Source organism: Schistocerca gregaria, chromosome 9 (assembly GCF_023897955.1).
Source record: "Schistocerca gregaria isolate iqSchGreg1 chromosome 9, iqSchGreg1.2, whole genome shotgun sequence".
Lineage (NCBI taxonomy): Eukaryota > Metazoa > Arthropoda > Insecta > Orthoptera > Acrididae > Schistocerca > Schistocerca gregaria.
In genome coordinates, this window is record NC_064928.1 from 131,997,586 (window position 1) to 132,018,515 (window position 20,930).

General features: G+C 45.9%; 1 protein-coding gene and 7 non-coding genes across 9 annotated transcripts in view; all 8 read left to right on the forward strand.

Moving 5' to 3' along the window:
• LOC126291900 (uncharacterized) overlaps nucleotides 1–20,930 on the forward strand; it is a 388,268-nt gene that overhangs the window by 186,065 nt on the left and 181,273 nt on the right. The gene's annotated exons all lie outside the window — the stretch shown is intronic.
• On the forward strand, nucleotides 4,876–5,015 carry LOC126292453 (U4 spliceosomal RNA). The gene has a single exon (XR_007552188.1). It is a non-coding gene; the product is annotated as a U4 spliceosomal RNA (small nuclear RNA).
• Nucleotides 7,193–7,332, forward strand: LOC126292455 (U4 spliceosomal RNA). The gene has a single exon (XR_007552189.1). It is a non-coding gene; the product is annotated as a U4 spliceosomal RNA (small nuclear RNA).
• On the forward strand, nucleotides 9,511–9,650 carry LOC126292440 (U4 spliceosomal RNA). The gene has a single exon (XR_007552175.1). It is a non-coding gene; the product is annotated as a U4 spliceosomal RNA (small nuclear RNA).
• On the forward strand, nucleotides 11,850–11,989 carry LOC126292456 (U4 spliceosomal RNA). The gene has a single exon (XR_007552190.1). It is a non-coding gene; the product is annotated as a U4 spliceosomal RNA (small nuclear RNA).
• Nucleotides 14,185–14,324, forward strand: LOC126292457 (U4 spliceosomal RNA). The gene has a single exon (XR_007552191.1). It is a non-coding gene; the product is annotated as a U4 spliceosomal RNA (small nuclear RNA).
• On the forward strand, nucleotides 16,520–16,659 carry LOC126292458 (U4 spliceosomal RNA). Its single transcript, XR_007552192.1, has one exon. It is a non-coding gene; the product is annotated as a U4 spliceosomal RNA (small nuclear RNA).
• LOC126292459 (U4 spliceosomal RNA) lies at nucleotides 18,859–18,998 on the forward strand. The gene has a single exon (XR_007552194.1). It is a non-coding gene; the product is annotated as a U4 spliceosomal RNA (small nuclear RNA).

Here is a 20,930-nt window from a genome sequence, read left to right on the forward strand (position 1 = left end):
GGGTGACACCAAGGTACTTGAGAGTAGGTGTGAGGGTGATGGGACGGCCATAAATAGTAAGATAGAAATCAAGGAGACGGAAGGAACGAGTGGTTTTGCCTACAATGATCGCCTGGGTCTTGGAAGGATTGACCTTGAGCAACCACTGGTTACACCAAGTGGTGAACCGGTCAAGATAGGATTGGAGAAGGTGCTGGGAGCGTTGCAGGGTGGGAGCGAGGGCAAGGAAGGCAGTGTCATCGGCGTACTGGAGAAGGTGTAGGGGAGGTGCAGGTGGAGGCATGTCTGCCGTGTAAAGGAGGTAGAGAAGAGGGGAAAGGACGGAACCTTGGGGCACACCGGCGGAGGGGTAGAAGGTGTAGGAATCAGTGTTGTGGATGGTGACATAGGAAGGACGGTGGGAAAGGAAGGAAGCGACCAGACGGACATAGTTGAGAGGAAGAGCAAAGGTTTGGAGCTTGAAAAGGAGACCGGAATGCCACACACGGTCATATGCGCGTTCGAGGTCGAGGGAAAGGAAGATGGCGGAACGACGGGAATTGAGTTGTTCGGAGAGGAGGTGAGTGAGGTGAAGGAGGAGGTCATCGGCTGAGAAGGACGGCCGAAAGCCACATTGGGTAGGGGGGAGGAGGCGGTGTTGGTGAAGGTGCTTGTGTAGGCGGCGGGTAAGAATGGATTCCAGGACCTTGCTGAAGACCGAGGTAAGGCTGATGGGACGGTAGGAGGAGACAGCGGAAGGCGGTTTGTCGGGCTTGAGGAACATCAGGATCCGGGAGGTTTTCCACAGGTCGGGGTAGTAGCCGGTGGACAGGACCACATTGTAGAGCCTGGCCAATGTGGAGAGGAAGGAGGCAGGAGCTTCACGGAGGTGACGGTAAGTAACACGATCGTGACCGGGAGCAGTGTTGCGTTTAGGGCGAAGTGTAGCAATGATATCTTGAGTGGTGATTGGGGTATTTAGTTCTGTGTGGGTGATGTTGTCCAAGTACTGGAAGCCAGGAGCAAGCGGGGGGACAGAGGTATCAGTTCGATCACGGACATCAGGAAAGAGGGAATAATCGAACTGGGGATCGTCAGGGATGGTAAGGATATCGGAGAGGTAGGAGGCGAAATGGTTGGCCTTACTAAGGGCATCAGGGAAGGGGTGGTCATCATGAAGGAGAGGGTAGTAGGGAGAGGGTTTAGATCCGGTAAGGCGGCGGAAGGCTGACCAGTACTTGGACGAGTTGAGAGGTAAGGTGGCATTAAGACGGGTGCATGTCTGTCGCCAGTCCCGGCGTTTCTTTGCCGTGAGTAAGTTCCTGATGTGTCGCTGTAGTTGCCGGTGGCGTCGTAGTGTGTCCTGGTCACGTGTGTGAAGGAAGGCACGGTAGAGCCGGCGGGATTCACGCAGGAGAAGGACGGCCTGTGGGGGTAAGGTGGGGCGGTGCGGATGGATGGCAATGGTAGGGACGTGGGCCTCCACGGCCTCAGACAAGGTCTGCTGGAGAAAGGAGGCAGCACGGGTAACGTCATCAGGTTGGTGGTAGGTGAGGGGGTGGCTATCGACCTGGAGAGCAAGGGAGTCCCGGTAGGCATTCCAGTTGGCACGGGAGTAGTCATGGACATATTTCGGGGGAGGGTCATGGCGCGGGTCGGGACGGGGGCGACGACCGTCTGATACAGTGAGGAGGACAGGGAGATGGTCACTGCCAATGGGATCAAGGACGTCCACCGCTATGCGGCCAAGCAGGGTGGGGGAGGCTAGGACGACATCGGGAGTGGTATTGGATTCAGGGCGGGTGTGTTGGGGAATTGGAAGGACGTCGCCTTGGAGGGTGGCAAGGAACCGATGCCACCGCCGTAACTGGGCGGCAGAACGACTATGGATGTTAAGGTCGGCGGCGATCACGTAGGAGGAGAAGGTACGGTCGATGGGGGAAAGGAAGTCGAAAGGAATAGGTGCAGCGGGGCGGACATAGATGGTGGCACAGGTAAGGGTAAGGCCGGGGAGGAAGAGACTAAGGATCAAGTGTTCTGTGGGGTCAGGAAGGAGGGGTTGGAGCCGGACAGGGATCTGGCGGTGGTGGCCAATGGCAACTCCGCCACGCGCTATCTGGAGTGGATTGTCAGACCGGTGAAGGAGGTAGGGCGAGGTGTGGACGGTGTGGTGGGGCTGAAGAAAGGTTTCGTTCAGAAGGAAGGCATCCACACGGTGGGTCGTAAGGGTATGCAGAAGGAGGTGCTTGTTGGTGGGAAGGGAGCGGATGTTATTGAACAGGATACGGTGCTGTCGTGCCATAATGGGAATTTAAACGAGGGTGTCGAGACGGGAGAAGGTGAAATGGGCCTGGTTGTGGGAATAGGTGGCGTAGGTGTTGAGGTGGAACACGGAACGGGCAGCGAGGGAAATCTGGTGGAGGGTGTGGGGACGCTGAAAGGGATGGACGTTCTGGAGCACTATTGTGACGAACCTGATGATGTCCTCTGCGGTGGGGGGAGGACGGAGGGAATTGCCAGGAGGAGTGGGGTCATCCAAAGGGCGGAGAGGAACAGTGAGTTCAGGAGCGGATGGAGGAGGTCGAGCCTTGCATTTCTGGGAGTAGGTAGGGTGTTGGAGGTTGCAGGTATTGCAGGAGGGAGGAGACTGAAGGTTGGGGCACTGCCGGAGGAAGTGCGCTTGCTTACAATGCGGGCAGACTGGGGCCTCGCGGCACTCTGATGTTGGGTGTGCGTTATAACGCAGACACCTCTGGCAGCGAATGGATTGTGGTGGGGAGCGGGAGGGGTCAACCTTATACCGGCGGTGGAAGAGGAGGGCACCCTCCTTAAGGAGATGGTCGATGGAGGGAGCGTGTTCGGAGAAAACTCGCATAAGGCGAGTGGGGCCCGCAGAGTTGAAAATGCGGCGAACAGCTCGCACCTCCAGGTACGGGTGGGCCTTCAACTCCGCCAGCACCTCTTCCTCCGTGATCGTCGGGCTAAGCCGAGTGATCACGGCGGTGAGGGTCGGCGGGCGACGTGGGGGTTGGGGTTGACGGGGGGAGGAAGGGGAAGGAGCAGGGGCAAGGGAGGCATTAGGTCCAAATCGGGTGAGAGGAATTCGGGAGAGGATGTCGGAGTGTAGGGTAGGGCTTGGGGAGGTGATCAAGACAGAGTCCCTACGGGGGGTAAGAAGGGAGATGGGGGCTGCAGGGAAGTATTGGCGGAGGAGCAAGGTCAGGTTGCGGGCCTCCAGGAGAGAGGGATCAGGACGGGAGAGGAGATACTTGTAGGAGGGGGAGTTAGAAGAGGAAGTAGAGGGGGCTGGAGGGGAGACATCCATGGCATCTAGGGGTGGAGGAGGGGGAAGATGCTGGGACTTCTTGGGTGCAGAGGAGGCGGGGGTGCCACTGGGACGCTTAACAGCGGGGACAGGATGGGAGGAGGTGTGGGGTACAGGAGTGACGGGGAGATGACGGGAAGCGGCAGGTCCCGGTGTCGGTGCTGGTGCTGGTGCTGCTGTTGGTGCTGCTGTTGGTGCTGCTGCTGGTTGTGGCGCTGCTGCAGGTGGTGGTGCTGGCGCCGGCGATGGTGCGGCATGGGTCGTAGCCCGACGAGACACAACCCTGGCAGGGGCCGCATGAGTGGTGTGGGGGAGTGGGGGAAAGGGGTCGTGTGTGGAGGCTTGGGGAGAAGGAGCATGGGATGGGGCGACAAAGGGAGCTGGGGTGGGAAGGGTGAGGAGGGGCGGGATATAGTAGGACGGGGGCGACTGAGCACACCAAGTAAGAGTAGTGGCAGCGAGGGAGGGCGTCGTATAGACGATGGCGGTGGTAGTGGCGGTGGTGGTGGGGGTGGTCATGATGGCAGTAAGGAAAACTGGAAACACAGAAAAGAAGAATGGGGACAGACAAGGGACAAAGTCAGGAACAGATTACAGATGACAGATGAGAGACGTCGAGGAGCGAAAGGATGAAGGCAAAGACGAAGACGAGAATAGCGACGACAACGAAAGCAGGAGAGGAAGACGAAGCACTGGGTCCTGGCGGCGGCGGCGGCGGCGGCGGCGGCGGGGGCCGGAAGCTGCGGCGGCGGCGGCGGCGGCGGCGGCGGCGGGGGCCGGAAGCTGCGGCGGCGGCGGCGGCGGCGGCGGCTGGGTCCGGAAGCTGCGGCTGGGTCCGGCGACGACTGCTACTGCAAAACTGGCGGCACTGGAAACTGCTGCTGCTGCTGCTGCTGCTGCTGGCGGTTCCGGAACTGCGACTGCGACTGCGACTGCGACTGCGACTGCGACTTCTGCGAAGCCCTAACACTTCGATACGTAGCAGTACTCTGCAAGGTATCGAAGGGCGGAACTCTTCCGAGGTCCGCCGAAGAATGTCATCTGCGAACAGTCATCAGTCTTTGCACAAGAAACGAGAAGAATTACATACAAGAGCGAAATACAAGACACACCCTATTGCTTAGGAATGTGAAGTTTATTAAGTTGTTAGTTTGCTTGGTGTCCAATATTAGCCAGCAGTCGTAAAGTAAAAAAATGGAATCCGAAATTGTAGTGGGGGTAGCTGTGTTTACTAGATGAGGTAGTACGACTTTTGTCAGTGTGGGGCTAAGAGAAGCGAGCGCGCAGAAGCGCCCCTGTCGGCCAGTGGGAGAACTACTGTGCAGTTTACAGCGCCAAGATGGCGGAAGGTAGCTAGGCAAGGAAGGATTAGACAGAAGGAGCGAAAAACAACCAGTTAGCGTCTGGGAACTGTGTGTTTCATATGTTTTCGAGTGTATTTCTGTATTTGTGTGCAGCAGGCGACTTGTGCAGTGTTGGCAGATACTGATAGATAAGAAGTGATATGAGTACCCGTAGGTGCTTGCGTCAGGCGTCAGGTATAAATAGTAGCTCCAGGTGCAAGGTTGTTTACCTTTGCGCAGTGGCAATATCGTAACCAATGAAGTGTAACTGAGGTGCGATTATTGCTAGTTGAAAACTTTTACCAATACCCCGCCATAGAGATGTGAAATACCACCTCTGTGGCAATTTTTAGTAGCTCCTAAGGGGGTGTAAGTCTAATGAAAACAATGTTTGAAGGTGTGTTTGTCTGTAAACACGGTGTGCAGCTGTGTAACAGTTTGGCTGATGGTTGTGAGGGACTGTGCGCACCAGTTAGGCTGTGTTCGCTCAGGGATTGTATACAGTGTTTGGAAGCTAGTGGAAAACATCCTCGAATTGGGTAAGCTGTTGTGCTAGTGTGAATCCCTACACCATTTGTGGACCATTGAAGTGCTGTTCTGTCTAGAGGGATGCAAGTGGTACTCAAGTGCAATGTTTACTGATGTATGTTGTGTTTGGCTATTCTCTGCCAGAAATTATTGAAGGAGACTAGGGCAGTACACCGAGTGTTGATGAAAGTGTGGGAGGTTATCTTGGTTATATAGCAGCGCCCGCATTGTACTTTTGTTGTTTTGTGTTGTGATGGTCATTAGATACATGTTTGTCTTTTATGAATATGGATGTGTGTACAGCTTGATAATTACCACTGATCTCTATGGATTGCTGTTGATAGCAGTAGGAAATGAATTTGTTTACACATTTAAGGTGGCTGATGTGTATGGGCAGTCACATAGATGACAGTCTTGCCTGATGTGTGGTACACCTCACAAGTGTAACTGTAATGTCATGCAAGAGTTTGGTTCACTTTGAGAATACATACATTTCCTGTTCCTGTAGTGTGCAGAGCAGATGGACTGACAGAAGAGTTAGTGCTAGTAGGTGGTTGGATAGCAGCAAATGCAGTCTGTGGTGTTGAGTGAGGTATTGTGATTGCATATGTAGCATACTTGTTTCAGTAACAGGTAGAGCCTGTTTCTCATGCAGTGCAGAATTGGTCCACTCAAGGCATGGTGTTTTCATTTCCATCAGTGAAATTAGTGTGTGTGTCATAGTATTCCTTGGACTGTGGATTTGCTGTGCATGTGCGACAGAGGCTTCAGTGTAATAGTTGGTGCTTAATGATGGTCCGTTTTGCCATGAGAATGTATGTTACACCATGTGGCGTACTGTGGCTTGTGGGGTAGGATTAGTAACCGTGTCACTGAATATAAACCAATGAAAGCATTAAAAAATGCAGTGGTATAATAGACATTGGTGAGAATTCTAGCAGAAGGCATACATTTTTTCTGGTCAAGGGCAGTTTGCTTCTGATGGCACCTTTTCTCTTTGCATCTCACCATTTGTGGGTGTGACTGTTCCCTGTATGTAAGGTGGGCAGAATTAGCTGCCCACTATATTACAAGGTGGGTGCCATAGAAAAATGTCTCGTATTGTTTGTATCTGTTATCGGTGGTTGGCACTGAAGATTCCTTTTTAGCATACAATCACATATTTTCACTTGTCACGCAATATGCAAGATTGGGTCAATGAGGCAGGGTAGGGAGCCAGATAGTTTTATGATTTTTTTCTTTGGGAGAGAACATAATCAATGGTAGATGAGCGCAAGACTATATTTTTCTGCAGGTGTATTTGGCACCATATGGAAGAAGTTTGTATGTTTAATGCTACATTATAGGTTTCCATAATTATGAAGCATTGCACTGACTGAAGAGGGTGCTTAACTGGCGAGAAGACACATTTCAATGACTTAAGCGAATTTGCAAATGTCATTTCATTGTGGTTGCAAGGTGTCTAATCCCTTAGGCCAAGTTTTCATCTGCGAACAGTCATCAGTCTTTGCACAAGAAACGAGAAGAATTACATACAAGAGCGAAATACAAGACACACCCTATTGCTTAGGAATGTGAAGTTTATTAAGTTGTTAGTTTGCTTGGTGTCCAATATTAGCCAGCAGTCGTAAAGTAAAAAAATGGAATCCGAAATTGTAGTGGGGGTAGCTGTGTTTACTAGATGAGGTAGTACGACTTTTGTCAGTGTGGGGCTAAGAGAAGCGAGCGCGCAGAAGCGCCCCTGTCGGCCAGTGGGAGAACTACTGTGCAGTTTACAGCGCCAAGATGGCGGAAGGTAGCTAGGCAAGGAAGGATTAGACAGAAGGAGCGAAAAACAACCAGTTAGCGTCTGGGAACTGTGTGTTTCATATGTTTTCGAGTGTATTTCTGTATTTGTGTGCAGCAGGCGACTTGTGCAGTGTTGGCAGATACTGATAGATAAGAAGTGATATGAGTACCCGTAGGTGCTTGCGTCAGGCGTCAGGTATAAATAGTAGCTCCAGGTGCAAGGTTGTTTACCTTTGCGCAGTGGCAATATCGTAACCAATGAAGTGTAACTGAGGTGCGATTATTGCTAGTTGAAAACTTTTACCAATACCCCGCCATAGAGATGTGAAATACCACCTCTGTGGCAATTTTTAGTAGCTCCTAAGGGGGTGTAAGTCTAATGAAAACAATGTTTGAAGGTGTGTTTGTCTGTAAACACGGTGTGCAGCTGTGTAACAGTTTGGCTGATGGTTGTGAGGGACTGTGCGCACCAGTTAGGCTGTGTTCGCTCAGGGATTGTATACAGTGTTTGGAAGCTAGTGGAAAACATCCTCGAATTGGGTAAGCTGTTGTGCTAGTGTGAATCCCTACACCATTTGTGGACCATTGAAGTGCTGTTCTGTCTAGAGGGATGCAAGTGGTACTCAAGTGCAATGTTTACTGATGTATGTTGTGTTTGGCTATTCTCTGCCAGAAATTATTGAAGGAGACTAGGGCAGTACACCGAGTGTTGATGAAAGTGTGGGAGGTTATCTTGGTTATATAGCAGCGCCCGCATTGTACTTTTGTTGTTTTGTGTTGTGATGGTCATTAGATACATGTTTGTCTTTTATGAATATGGATGTGTGTACAGCTTGATAATTACCACTGATCTCTATGGATTGCTGTTGATAGCAGTAGGAAATGAATTTGTTTACACATTTAAGGTGGCTGATGTGTATGGGCAGTCACATAGATGACAATCTTGCCTGATGTGTGGTACACCTCACAAGTGTAACTGTAATGTCATGCAAGAGTTTGGTTCACTTTGAGAATACATACATTTCCTGTTCCTGTAGTGTGCAGAGCAGATGGACTGACAGAAGAGTTAGTGCTAGTAGGTGGTTGGATAGCAGCAAATGCAGTCTGTGGTGTTGAGTGAGGTATTGTGATTGCATATGTAGCATACTTGTTTCAGTAACAGGTAGAGCATGTTTCTCATGCAGTGCAGAATTGGTCCACTCAAGGCATGGTGTTTTCATTTCCATCAGTGAAATTAGTGTGTGTGTCATAGTATTCCTTGGACTGTGGATTTGCTGTGCATGTGCGACAGAGGCTTCAGTGTAATAGTTGGTGCTTAATGATGGTCCGTTTTGCCATGAGAATGTATGTTACACCATGTGGCGTACTGTGGCTTGTGGGGTAGGATTAGTAACCGTGTCACTGAATATAAACCAATGAAAGCATTAAAAAATGCAGTGGTATAATAGACATTGGTGAGAATTCTAGCAGAAGGCATACATTTTTTCTGGTCAAGGGCAGTTTGCTTCTGATGGCACCTTTTCTCTTTGCATCTCACCATTTGTGGGTGTGACTGTTCCCTGTATGTAAGGTGGGCAGAATTAGCTGCCCACTATATTACAAGGTGGGTGCCATAGAAAAATGTCTCGTATTGTTTGTATCTGTTATCGGTGGTTGGCACTGAAGATTCCTTTTTAGCATACAATCACATATTTTCACTTGTCACGCAATATGCAAGATTGGGTCAATGAGGCAGGGTAGGGAGCCAGATAGTTTTATGATTTTTTTTCTTTGGGAGAGAACATAATCAATGGTAGATGAGCGCAAGACTATATTTTTCTGCAGGTGTATTTGGCACCATATGGAAGAAGTTTGTATGTTTAATGCTACATTATAGGTTTCCATAATTATGAAGCATTGCACTGACTGAAGAGGGTGCTTAACTGGCGAGAAGACACATTTCAATGACTTAAGCGAATTTGCAAATGTCATTTCATTGTGGTTGCAAGGTGTCTAATCCCTTAGGCCAAGTTTTCATCTGCGAACAGTCATCAGTCTTTGCACAAGAAACGAGAAGAATTACATACAAGAGCGAAATACACGACACACCCTATTGCTTAGGAATGTGAAGTTTATTAAGTTGTTAGTTTGCTTGGTGTCCAATATTAGCCAGCAGTCGTAAAGTAAAAAAATGGAATCCGAAATTGTAGTGGGGGTAGCTGTGTTTACTAGATGAGGTAGTACGACTTTTGTCAGTGTGGGGCTAAGAGAAGCGAGCGCGCAGAAGCGCCCCTGTCGGCCAGTGGGAGAACTACTGTGCAGTTTACAGCGCCAAGATGGCGGAAGGTAGCTAGGCAAGGAAGGATTAGACAGAAGGAGCGAAAAACAACCAGTTAGCGTCTGGGAACTGTGTGTTTCATATGTTTTCGAGTGTATTTCTGTATTTGTGTGCAGCAGGCGACTTGTGCAGTGTTGGCAGATACTGATAGATAAGAAGTGATATGAGTACCCGTAGGTGCTTGCGTCAGGCGTCAGGTATAAATAGTAGCTCCAGGTGCAAGGTTGTTTACCTTTGCGCAGTGGCAATATCGTAACCAATGAAGTGTAACTGAGGTGCGATTATTGCTAGTTGAAAACTTTTCCCAATACCCCGCCATAGAGATGTGAAATACCACCTCTGTGGCAATTTTTAGTAGCTCCTAAGGGGGTGTAAGTCTAATGAAAACAATGTTTGAAGGTGTGTTTGTCTGTAAACACGGTGTGCAGCTGTGTAACAGTTTGGCTGATGGTTGTGAGGGACTGTGCGCACCAGTTAGGCTGTGTTCGCTCAGGGATTGTATACAGTGTTTGGAAGCTAGTGGAAAACATCCTCGAATTGGGTAAGCTGTTGTGCTAGTGTGAATCCCTACACCATTTGTGGACCATTGAAGTGCTGTTCTGTCTAGAGGGATGCAAGTGGTACTCAAGTGCAATGTTTACTGATGTATGTTGTGTTTGGCTATTCTCTGCCAGAAATTATTGAAGGAGACTAGGGCAGTACACCGAGTGTTGATGAAAGTGTGGGAGGTTATCTTGGTTATATAGCAGCGCCCGCATTGTACTTTTGTTGTTTTGTGTTGTGATGGTCATTAGATACATGTTTGTCTTTTATGAATATGGATGTGTGTACAGCTTGATAATTACCACTGATCTCTATGGATTGCTGTTGATAGCAGTAGGAAATGAATTTGTTTACACATTTAAGGTGGCTGATGTGTATGGGCAGTCACATAGATGACAGTCTTGCCTGATGTGTGGTACACCTCACAAGTGTAACTGTAATGTCATGCAAGAGTTTGGTTCACTTTGAGAATACATACATTTCCTGTTCCTGTAGTGTGCAGAGCAGATGGACTGACAGAAGAGTTAGTGCTAGTAGGTGGTTGGATAGCAGCAAATGCAGTCTGTGGTGTTGAGTGAGGTATTGTGATTGCATATGTAGCATACTTGTTTCAGTAACAGGTAGAGCCTGTTTCTCATGCAGTGCAGAATTGGTCCACTCAAGGCATGGTGTTTTCATTTCCATCAGTGAAATTAGTGTGTGTGTCATAGTATTCCTTGGACTGAGGATTTGCTGTGCATGTGCGACAGAGGCTTCAGTGTAATAGTTGGTGCTTAATGATGGTCCGTTTTGCCATGAGAATGTATGTTACACCATGTGGCGTACTGAAAAGAAAGGTCTCTCGTTGGCTTGTGGGGTAGGATTAGTAACCGTGTCACTGAATATAAACCAATGAAAGCATTAAAAAATGCAGTGGTATAATAGACATTGGTGAGAATTCTAGCAGAAGGCATACATTTTTTCTGGTCAAGGGCAGTTTGCTTCTGATGGCACCTTTTCTCTTTGCATCTCACCATTTGTGGGTGTGACTGTTCCCTGTATGTAAGGTGGGCAGAATTAGCTGCCCACTATATTACAAGGTGGGTGCCATAGAAAAATGTCTCGTATTGTTTGTATCTGTTATCGGTGGTTGGCACTGAAGATTCCTTTTTAGCATACAATCACATATTTTCACTTGTCACGCAATATGCAAGATTGGGTCAATGAGGCAGGGTAGGGAGCCAGATAGTTTTTTATGATTTTTTTTTCTTTGGGAGAGAACATAATCAATGGTAGATGAGCGCAAGACTATACTTTTCTGCAGGTGTATTTGGCACCATATGGAAGAAGTTTGTATGTTTAATGCTACATTATAGGTTTCCATAATTATGAAGCATTGCACTGACTGAAGAGGGTGCTTAACTGGCGAGAAGACACATTTCAATGACTTAAGCGAATTTGCAAATGTCATTTCATTGTGGTTGCAAGGTGTCTAATCCCTTAGGCCAAGTTTTCATCTGCGAACAGTCATCAGTCTTTGCACAAGAAACGAGAAGAATTACATACAAGAGCGAAATACAAGACACACCCTATTGCTTAGGAATGTGAAGTTTATTAAGTTGTTAGTTTGCTTGGTGTCCAATATTAGCCAGCAGTCGTAAAGTAAAAAAATGGAATCCGAAATTGTAGTGGGGGTAGCTGTGTTTACTAGATGAGGTAGTACGACTTTTGTCAGTGTGGGGCTAAGAGAAGCGAGCGCGCAGAAGCGCCCCTGTCGGCCAGTGGGAGAACTACTGTGCAGTTTACAGCGCCAAGATGGCGGAAGGTAGCTAGGCAAGGAAGGATTAGACAGAAGGAGCGAAAAACAACCAGTTAGCGTCTGGGAACTGTGTGTTTCATATGTTTTCGAGTGTATTTCTGTATTTGTGTGCAGCAGGCGACTTGTGCAGTGTTGGCAGATACTGATAGATAAGAAGTGATATGAGTACCCGTAGGTGCTTGCGTCAGGCGTCAGGTATAAATAGTAGCTCCAGGTGCAAGGTTGTTTACCTTTGCGCAGTGGCAATATCGTAACCAATGAAGTGTAACTGAGGTGCGATTATTGCTAGTTGAAAACTTTTACCAATACCCCGCCATAGAGATGTGAAATACCACCTCTGTGGCAATTTTTAGTAGCTCCTAAGGGGGTGTAAGTCTAATGAAAACAATGTTTGAAGGTGTGTTTGTCTGTAAACACGGTGTGCAGCTGTGTAAGAGTTTGGCTGATGGTTGTGAGGGACTGTGCGCACCAGTTAGGCTGTGTTCGCTCAGGGATTGTATACAGTGTTTGGAAGCTAGTGGAAAACATCCTCGAATTGGGTAAGCTGTTGTGCTAGTGTGAATCCCTACACCATTTGTGGACCATTGAAGTGCTGTTCTGTCTAGAGGGATGCAAGTGGTACTCAAGTGCAATGTTTACTGATGTATGTTGTGTTTGGCTATTCTCTGCCAGAAATTATTGAAGGAGACTAGGGCAGTACACCGAGTGTTGATGAAAGTGTGGGAGGTTATCTTGGTTATATAGCAGCGCCCGCATTGTACTTTTGTTGTTTTGTGTTGTGATGGTCATTAGATACATGTTTGTCTTTTATGAATATGGATGTGTGTACAGCTTGATAATTACCACTGATCTCTATGGATTGCTGTTGATAGCAGTAGGAAATGAATTTGTTTACACATTTAAGGTGGCTGATGTGTATGGGCAGTCACATAGATGACAGTCTTGCCTGATGTGTGGTACACCTCACAAGTGTAACTGTAATGTCATGCAAGAGTTTGGTTCACTTTGAGAATACATACATTTCCTGTTCCTGTAGTGTGCAGAGCAGATGGACTGACAGAAGAGTTAGTGCTAGTAGGTGGTTGGATAGCAGCAAATGTAGTCTGTGGTGTTGAGTGAGGTATTGTGATTGCATATGTAGCATACTTGTTTCAGTAACAGGTAGAACATGTTTCTCATGCAGTGCAGAATTGGTCCACTCAAGGCATGGTGTTTTCATTTCCATCAGTGAAATTAGTGTGTGTGTCATAGTATTCCTTGGACTGTGGATTTGCTGTGCATGTGCGACAGAGGCTTCAGTGTAATAGTTGGTGCTTAATGATGGTCCGTTTTGCCATGAGAATGTATGTTACACCATGTGGTTTACTGAAAAGAAAGGTCTCTCGTTGGCTTGTGGGGTAGGATTAGTAACTGTGTCACTGAATATAAACCAATGAAAGCATTAAAAAATGCAGTGGTATAATAGACATTGGTGAGAATTCTAGCAGAAGGCATACATTTTTTCTGATCAAGGGCAGTTTGCTTCTGATGGCACCTTTTCTCTTTGCATCTCACCATTTGTGGGTGTGACTGTTCCCTGTATGTAAGGTGGGCAGAATTAGCTGCCCACTATATTACAAGGTGGGTGCCATAGAAAAATGTCTCGTATTGTTTGTATCTGTTATCGGTGGTTGGCACTGAAGATTCCTTTTTAGCATACAATCACATATTTTCACTTGTCACGCAATATGCAAGATTGGGTCAATGAGGCAGGGTAGGGAGCCAGATAGTTTTATGATTTTTTTCTTTGGGAGAGAACATAATCAATGGTAGATGAGCGCAAGACTATATTTTTCTGCAGGTGTATTTGGCACCATATGGAAGAAGTTTGTATGTTTAATGCTACATTATAGGTTTCCATAATTATGAAGCATTGCACTGACTGAAGAGGGTGCTTAACTGGCGAGAAGACACATTTCAATGACTTAAGCGAATTTGCAAATGTCATTTCATTGTGGTTGCAAGGTGTCTAATCCCTTAGGCCAAGTTTTCATCTGCGAACAGTCATCAGTCTTTGCACAAGAAACGAGAAGAATTACATACAAGAGCGAAATACACGACACACCCTATTGCTTAGGAATGTGAAGTTTATTAAGTTGTTAGTTTGCTTGGTGTCCAATATTAGCCAGCAGTCGTAAAGTAAAAAAATGGAATCCGAAATTGTAGTGGGGGTAGCTGTGTTTACTAGATGAGGTAGTACGACTTTTGTCAGTGTGGGGCTAAGAGAAGCGAGCGCGCAGAAGCGCCCCTGTCGGCCAGTGGGAGAACTACTGTGCAGTTTACAGCGCCAAGATGGCGGAAGGTAGCTAGGCAAGGAAGGATTAGACAGAAGGAGCGAAAAACAACCAGTTAGCGTCTGGGAACTGTGTGTTTCATATGTTTTCGAGTGTATTTCTGTATTTGTGTGCAGCAGGCGACTTGTGCAGTGTTGGCAGATACTGATAGATAAGAAGTGATATGAGTACCCGTAGGTGCTTGCGTCAGGCGTCAGGTATAAATAGTAGCTCCAGGTGCAAGGTTGTTTACCTTTGCGCAGTGGCAATATCGTAACCAATGAAGTGTAACTGAGGTGCGATTATTGCTAGTTGAAAACTTTTACCAATACCCCGCCATAGAGATGTGAAATACCACCTCTGTGGCAATTTTTAGTAGCTCCTAAGGGGGTGTAAGTCTAATGAAAACAATGTTTGAAGGTGTGTTTGTCTGTAAACACGGTGTGCAGCTGTGTAACAGTTTGGCTGATGGTTGTGAGGGACTGTGCGCACCAGTTAGGCTGTGTTCGCTCAGGGATTGTATACAGTGTTTGGAAGCTAGTGGAAAACATCCTCGAATTGGGTAAGCTGTTGTGCTAGTGTGAATCCCTACACCATTTGTGGACCATTGAAGTGCTGTTCTGTCTAGAGGGATGCAAGTGGTACTCAAGTGCAATGTTTACTGATGTATGTTGTGTTTGGCTATTCTCTGCCAGAAATTATTGAAGGAGACTAGGGCAGTACACCGAGTGTTGATGAAAGTGTGGGAGGTTATCTTGGTTATATAGCAGCGCCCGCATTGTACTTTTGTTGTTTTGTGTTGTGATGGTCATTAGATACATGTTTGTCTTTTATGAATATGGATGTGTGTACAGCTTGATAATTACCACTGATCTCTATGGATTGCTGTTGATAGCAGTAGGAAATGAATTTGTTTACACATTTAAGGTGGCTGATGTGTATGGGCAGTCACATAGATGACAGTCTTGCCTGATGTGTGGTACACCTCACAAGTGTAACTGTAATGTCATGCAAGAGTTTGGTTCACTTTGAGAATACATACATTTCCTGTTCCTGTAGTGTGCAGAGCAGATGGACTGACAGAAGAGTTAGTGCTAGTAGGTGGTTGGATAGCAGCAAATGCAGTCTGTGGTGTTGAGTGAGGTATTGTGATTGCATATGTAGCATACTTGTTTCAGTAACAGGTAGAGCCTGTTTCTCATGCAGTGCAGAATTGGTCCACTCAAGGCATGGTGTTTTCATTTCCATCAGTGAAATTAGTGTGTGTGTCATAGTATTCCTTGGACTGAGGATTTGCTGTGCATGTGCGACAGAGGCTTCAGTGTAATAGTTGGTGCTTAATGATGGTCCGTTTTGCCATGAGAATGTATGTTACACCATGTGGCGTACTGAAAAGAAAGGTCTCTCGTTGGCTTGTGGGGTAGGATTAGTAACCGTGTCACTGAATATAAACCAATGAAAGCATTAAAAAATGCAGTGGTATAATAGACATTGGTGAGAATTCTAGCAGAAGGCATACATTTTTTCTGGTCAAGGGCAGTTTGCTTCTGATGGCACCTTTTCTCTTTGCATCTCACCATTTGTGGGTGTGACTGTTCCCTGTATGTAAGGTGGGCAGAATTAGCTGCCCACTATATTACAAGGTGGGTGCCATAGAAAAATGTCTCGTATTGTTTGTATCTGTTATCGGTGGTTGGCACTGAAGATTCCTTTTTAGCATACAATCACATATTTTCACTTGTCACGCAATATGCAAGATTGGGTCAATGAGGCAGGGTAGGGAGCCAGATAGTTTTATGATTTTTTTCTTTGGGAGAGAACATAATCAATGGTAGATGAGCGCAAGACTATATTTTTCTGCAGGTGTATTTGGCACCATATGGAAGAAGTTTGTATGTTTAATGCTACATTATAGGTTTCCATAATTATGAAGCATTGCACTGACTGAAGAGGGTGCGTAACTGGCGAGAAGACACATTTCAATGACTTAAGCGAATTTGCAAATGTCATTTCATTGTGGTTGCAAGGTGTCTAATCCCTTAGGCCAAGTTTTCATCTGCGAACAGTCATCAGTCTTTGCACAAGAAACGAGAAGAATTACATACAAGAGCGAAATACACGACACACCCTATTGCTTAGGAATGTGAAGTTTATTAAGTTGTTAGTTTGCTTGGTGTCCAATATTAGCCAGCAGTCGTAAAGTAAAAAAATGGAATCCGAAATTGTAGTGGGGGTAGCTGTGTTTACTAGATGAGGTAGTACGACTTTTGTCAGTGTGGGGCTAAGAGAAGCGAGCGCGCAGAAGCGCCCCTGTCGGCCAGTGGGAGAACTACTGTGCAGTTTACAGCGCCAAGATGGCGGAAGGTAGCTAGGCAAGGAAGGATTAGACAGAAGGAGCGAAAAACAACCAGTTAGCGTCTGGGAACTGTGTGTTTCATATGTTTTCGAGTGTATTTCTGTATTTGTGTGCAGCAGGCGACTTGTGCAGTGTTGGCAGATACTGATAGATAAGAAGTGATATGAGTACCCGTAGGTGCTTGCGTCAGGCGTCAGGTATAAATAGTAGCTCCAGGTGCAAGGTTGTTTACCTTTGCGCAGTGGCAATATCGTAACCAATGAAGTGTAACTGAGGTGCGATTATTGCTAGTTGAAAACTTTTACCAATACCCCGCCATAGAGATGTGAAATACCACCTCTGTGGCAATTTTTAGTAGCTCCTAAGGGGGTGTAAGTCTAATGAAAACAATGTTTGAAGGTGTGTTTGTCTGTAAACACGGTGTGCAGCTGTGTAACAGTTTGGCTGATGGTTGTGAGGGACTGTGCGCACCAGTTAGGCTGTGTTCGCTCAGGGATTGTATACAGTGTTTGGAAGCTAGTGGAAAACATCCTCGAATTGGGTAAGCTGTTGTGCTAGTGTGAATCCCTACACCATTTGTGGACCATTGAAGTGCTGTTCAGTCTAGAGGGATGCAAGTGGTACTCAAGTGCAATGTTTACTGATGTATGTTGTGTTTGGCTATTCTCTGCCAGAAATTATTGAAGGAGACTAGGGCAGTACACCGAGTGTTGATGAAAGTGTGGGAGGTTATCTTGGTTATATAGCAGCGCCCGCATTGTACTTTTGTTGTTTTGTGTTGTGATGGTCATTAGATACATGTTTGTCTTTTATGAATATGGATGTGTGTACAGCTTGATAATTACCACTGATCTCTATGGATTGCTGTTGATAGCAGTAGGAAATGAATTTGTTTACACATTTAAGGTGGCTGATGTGTATGGGCAGTCACATAGATGACAGTCTTGCCTGATGTGTGGTACACCTCACAAGTGTAACTGTAATGTCATGCAAGAGTTTGGTTCACTTTGAGAATACATACATTTCCTGTTCCTGTAGTGTGCAGAGCAGATGGACTGACAGAAGAGTTAGTGCTAGTAGGTGGTTGGATAGCAGCAAATGTAGTCTGTGGTGTTGAGTGAGGTATTGTGATTGCATATGTAGCATACTTGTTTCAGTAACAGGTAGAACATGTTTCTCATGCAGTGCAGAATTGGTCCACTCAAGGCATGGTGTTTTCATTTCCATCAGTGAAATTAGTGTGTGTGTCATAGTATTCCTTGGACTGTGGATTTGCTGTGCATGTGTGACAGAGGCTTCAGTGTAATAGTTGGTGCTTAATGATGGTCCGTTTTGCCATGAGAATGTATGTTACACCATGTGGTTTACTGAAAAGAAAGGTCTCTCGTTGGCTTGTGGGGTAGGATTAGTAACCGTGTCACTGAATATAAACCAATGAAAGCATTAAAAAATGCAGTGGTATAATAGACATTGGTGAGAATTCTAGCAGAAGGCATACATTTTTTCTGATCAAGGGCAGTTTGCTTCTGATGGCACCTTTTCTCTTTGCATCTCACCATTTGTGGGTGTGACTGTTCCCTGTATGTAAGGTGGGCAGAATTAGCTGCCCACTATATTACAAGGTGGGTGCCATAGAAAAATGTCTCGTATTGTTTGTATCTGTAATCGGTGGTTGGCACTGAAGATTCCTTTTTAGCATACAATCACATATTTTCACTTGTCACGCAATATGCAAGATTGGGTCAATGAGGCAGGGTAGGGAGCCAGATAGTTTTTTATGATTTTTTTTCTTTAGGAGAGAACATAATCAATGGTAGATGAGCGCAAGACTATATTTTTCTGCAGGTGTATTTGGCACCATATGGAAGAAGTTTGTATGTTTAATGCTACATTATACGTTTCCATAATTATGAAGCATTGCACTGACTGAAGAGGGTGCTTAACTGGCGAGAAGACACATTTCAATGACTTAAGCGAATTTGCAAATGTCATTTCATTGTGGTTGCAAGGTGTCTAATCCCTTAGGCCAAGTTTTCATCTGCGAACAGTCATCAGTCTTTGCACAAGAAACGAGAAGAATTACATACAAGAGCGAAATACACGACACACCCTATTGCTTAGGAATGTGAAGTTTATTAAGTTGTTAGTTTGCTTGGTGTCCAATATTAGCCAGCAGTCGTAAAGTAAAAAAAATGGAATCCGAAATTGTAGTGGGGGTAGCTGTGTTTACTAGATGAGGTAGTACGACTTTTGTCAGTGTGGGGCTAAGAGAAGCGAGCGCGCAGAAGCGCCCCTGTCGGCCAGTGGGAGAACTACTGTGCAGTTTACAGCGCCAAGATGGCGGAAGGTAGCTAGGCAAGGAAGGATTAGACAGAAGGAGCGAAAAACAACCAGTTAGCGTCTGGGAACTGTGTGTTTCATATGTTTTCGAGTGTATTTCTGTATTTGTGTGCAGCAGGCGACTTGTGCAGTGTTGGCAGATACTGATAGATAAGAAGTGATATGAGTACCCGTAGGTGCTTGCGTCAGGCGTCAGGTATAAATAGTAGCTCCAGGTGCAAGGTTGTTTACCTTTGCGCAGTGGCAATATCGTAACCAATGAAGTGTAACTGAGGTGCGATTATTGCTAGTTGAAAACTTTTACCAATACCCCGCCATAGAGATGTGAAATACCACCTCTGTGGCAATTTTTAGTAGCTCCTAAGGGGGTGTAAGTCTAATGAAAACAATGTTTGAAGGTGTGTTTGTCTGTAAACACGGTGTGCAGCTGTGTAAGAGTTTGGCTGATGGTTGTGAGGGACTGTGCGCACCAGTTAGGCTGTGTTCGCTCAGGGATTGTATACAGTGTTTGGAAGCTAGTGGAAAACATCCTCGAATTGGGTAAGCTGTTGTGCTAGTGTGAATCCCTACACCATTTGTGGACCATTGAAGTGCTGTTCAGTCTAGAGGGATGCAAGTGGTACTCAAGTGCAATGTTTACTGATGTATGTTGTGTTTGGCTATTCTCTGCCAGAAATTATTGAAGGAGACTAGGGCAGTACACCGAGTGTTGATGAAAGTGTGGGAGGTTATCTTGGTTATATAGCAGCGCCCGCATTGTACTTTTGTTGTTTTGTGTTGTGATGGTCATTAGATACATGTTTGTCTTTTATGAATATGGATGTGTGTACAGCTTGATAATTACCACTGATCTCTATGGATTGCTGTTGATAGCAGTAGGAAATGAATTTGTTTACACATTTAAGGTGGCTGATGTGTATGGGCAGTCACATAGATGACAGTCTTGCCTGATGTGTGGTACACCTCACAAGTGTAACTGTAATGTCATGCAAGAGTTTGGTTCACTTTGAGAATACATACATTTCCTGTTCCTGTAGTGTGCAGAGCAGATGGACTGACAGAAGAGTTAGTGCTAGTAGGTGGTTGGATAGCAGCAAATGTAGTCTGTGGTGTTGAGTGAGGTATTGTGATTGCATATGTAGCATACTTGTTTCAGTAACAGGTAGAACATGTTTCTCATGCAGTGCAGAATTGGTCCACTCAAGGCATGGTGTTTTCATTTCCATCAGTGAAATTAGTGTGTGTGTCATAGTATTCCTTGGACTGTGGATTTGCTGTGCATGTGTGACAGAGGCTTCAGTGTAATAGTTGGTGCTTAATGATGGTCCGTTTTGCCATGAGAATGTATGTTACACCATGTGGTTTACTGAAAAGAAAGGTCTCTCGTTGGCTTGTGGGGTAGGATTAGTAACCGTGTCACTGAATATAAACCAATGAAAGCATTAAAAAATGCAGTGGTATAATAGACATTGGTGAGAATTCTAGCAGAAGGCATACATTTTTTCTGATCAAGGGCAGTTTGCTTCTGATGGCACCTTTTCTCTTTGCATCTCACCATTTGTGGGTGTGACTGTTCCCTGTATGTAAGGTGGGCAGAATTAGCTGCCCACTATATTACAAGGTGGGTGCCATAGAAAAATGTCTCGTATTGTTTGTATCTGTAATCGGTGGTTGGCACTGAAGATTCCTTTTTAGCATACAATCACATATTTTCACTTGTCACGCAATATGCAAGATTGGGTCAATGAGGCAGGGTAGGGAGCCAGATAGTTTTTTATGATTTTTTTTCTTTAGGAGAGAACATAATCAATGGTAGATGAGCGCAAGACTATATTTTTCTGCAGGTGTATTTGGCACCATATGGAAGAAGTTTGTATGTTTAATGCTACATTATACGTTTCCATAATTATGAAGCATTGCACTGACTGAAGAGGGTGCTTAACTGGCGAGAAGACACATTTCAATGACTTAAGCGAATTTGCAAATGTCATTTCATTGTGGTTGCAAGGTGTCTAATCCCTTAGGCCAAGTTTTCATCTGCGAACAGTCATCAGTCTTTGCACAAGAAACGAGAAGAATTACATACAAGAGCGAAATACACGACACACCCTATTGCTTAGGAATGTGAAGTTTATTAAGTTGTTAGTTTGCTTGGTGTCCAATATTAGCCAGCAGTCGTAAAGTAAAAAAAATGGAATCCGAAATTGTAGTGGGGGTAGCTGTGTTTACTAGATGAGGTAGTACGACTTTTGTCAGTGTGGGGCTAAGAGAAGCGAGCGCGCAGAAGCGCCCCTGTCGGCC